This window comes from Babylonia areolata, chromosome 15, assembly GCF_041734735.1.
Source record: "Babylonia areolata isolate BAREFJ2019XMU chromosome 15, ASM4173473v1, whole genome shotgun sequence".
Classification (NCBI taxonomy): domain Eukaryota; kingdom Metazoa; phylum Mollusca; class Gastropoda; order Neogastropoda; family Buccinidae; genus Babylonia; species Babylonia areolata.
This window is the reverse complement of record NC_134890.1, coordinates 12,900,109-12,902,608: the sequence shown is the minus strand read 5'-3', so window position 1 is coordinate 12,902,608 and position 2,500 is coordinate 12,900,109. Positions and strand designations below refer to the sequence as shown.

General features: G+C 47.8%; 1 protein-coding gene across 1 annotated transcript in view; it reads right to left on the bottom strand.

Annotated features, from left to right (window-relative positions):
* Positions 1-1,028, bottom strand: part of LOC143290181 (carbohydrate sulfotransferase 11-like) — a 101,947-nt gene extending 100,919 nt beyond the window's left edge. The window contains exon 1 of the mRNA XM_076599495.1: positions 954-1,028. The gene's annotated coding sequence lies outside the window, so the exon portion shown is untranslated. The remainder of the gene's footprint in view (positions 1-953) is intronic.
* Positions 1,029-2,500: the final 1,472 nt, after the last annotated feature.

The following is a 2,500-nucleotide window of genomic DNA, read 5'->3' as shown; positions in this document are numbered from 1 at the left end:
GTCAACATTCACCTCTTCAGTGTAAGAGCCTTCCGCTTGTTATATTTTGATGGTTGTAATTGGGGTGAAACGCTGTTAACGTCGTCTCTTTCGCCGTTCCGTATGGAAAGAGTTAACAAATAGTAAAGAGTAGTAACACTCTCCATTCACAAGGTACACAACTTATTCTTGTCATTGCTGATGTGTGCACATGTCAAGTGATCGGTATAAGGTCAAGCCCGGCACTTCCTTTTTGAGAAAGTGTCTGGGTTTGTTCCAGTGTACCTTTTTTTCTTTTTTTTTTTATGTACCTGTGTGCTAGCTGAATCGGTAGCGTAAGCAGCATTGTGTACCTTGTAAATGGAGAGAGTTATTGATTGATTGATTGATTGACATGGACACTTATATAGCGCCTATCCTCGGTCGGAGACCAAGCTCTAAGTGCTTTTCAAACACGGGGTCATTTACACAACAGGTTGTCTACCTGGGTAGAGCCGACTGACGGCTGCCAATGGGCGCTCATCATTTGTTTCCTGTGTCATTCAACCAGAAGTCAGGCACGCATACATACACTCTCAGACAAACATGTAACATTTAACATTTTAGTGTATGACCGCTTTGTTTATTTACCCCGCCATGTATGCAGCCATACTCCGTTTCCGGGGGGTTTGGAGGTGTGCATGCTGGGTATGTTCTTGTTTCCATAACCCACCGAACGCTGACATGGATTACAGAATCTTTAACGTGCGTATTTGATCTTCTGCTTGCATATACACACGATGGCGGTTCAGGCACTGGCAGGTCTGCACATGTTGACCTGGGGGATCGGAAAAATCTCCACCCTTTACCCACCAGGCGCCACCGAGATTCGAACCCAGGACCCTTAGATTGAAAGTCCAACGGCTATAACCATTCGGCTATTATCACTCTTTACTATTTGTTAGTCTGACATATTCTAACATTGTAATACTTACCTGAGGAGACGAGAATCGAACTGCGACCTCCTGCTGTACACTGACAATGGTTGAAGCTACTATAGTTAACCACCAACCAGTCCAAAGCGACCTGGAGAGACAGAAAGAGGAAGTACTCAGTGACTTTAGACTGTACGCGGCCTTCGTAGCCGACAGGGCTGTAAACACGACGTGACTGAATGAACTGATGACGACCGTGACCCAGAAGAACAGAGTCCACAGGATCACAGACAGACGGACAGATGGACAGACACACACACACACACACACAGAGTTTTCAGACACACACACGTGCGCACGCACGCAAGCAGATACACACGCACACCCGCACACACACACACACACACACACACACACACACACACACACACACACACACACACACACACACACACACAAGCACACACACACACACACACAAGCACACACACACACAAGCACACACACAAACACACACACACACGCACGCACACACGCACACACACATAAGCACACACACGCACACACAAACACACACACACACACGCACGCACACACACGCACACACACACACACGCACACACACACGCACACACACACACACAAAGCGTGTGAACCACAGCCCAGAACTTGCTTTCCTTTTCGCGAGCAGAATACAGAGACAGGTTGTGTGTGTATGTGCGTAAGAGAGAGAGAGAGAGAGAGAGAGAGAGAGAGAGAGAGAGACAGACAGACAGACAGACAGACAGACAGACAGACAGAGACAGAGACAGAGAGACAGAAACACATACACACACATACGCACACACACACACACACACACACACACACACACAGAGAGAGAGAGAGAGAGAGAGAGAGAGACAGAGACAGAGACAGAGACAGACAGAGACACAGAGAGAGAGATATGGAAATCTGTCTTGTGTCACAGGACGGAAGAAGGATGTGTGTGTGTGTGTGTGTGTGTGTGTGTGTGTGTGTGTGTGTGTTTGTTTGTGTGTGTGTGTGTGTGTGTGTGTGTGTGTCTGTGTGTGTATGTGCCCGTATGTGTGTGTGTGCGTGTGTGTGTGTGTGTGTGTGTGTGTATGCGTGTGTGTATGCGTGTGTGTGTGTGTGTGTGTGTGTGTGTGTGTGTGTGTGTGTGTGTAGAGGGTGGCAACGAAAGTGAGCTGCGAGAAAGAGAGGTAGAGATAGACAGAAAGAAAGACCTACACACACACACATACACACACACACACACACTGAGGCACACACACACATTTTGACACACACACACACACACACACACACACACACACACACACACACATATGTACAATTTCACCCTCTCTCTCTCTCTCTCTGGTGCACAGATCCATGCACAAAAGAAGAACAAGGACAAGAAGAACAAGAAAGAGATGGGAGGGGGGGGGGAGGTAGAGAAAGGGGAGTAGAGATGGAGAGTATGTGTGTGAGAAAGAGAGAGTGAGAGATAAATAGGGAGAGGGAGGGGGGGGAAGAGATAGAGAGGGGGAAGGGCGAGAGAGAGACACAATAAGTAAAGAGCGAGAGAGAGAGAGAGGGAGGGA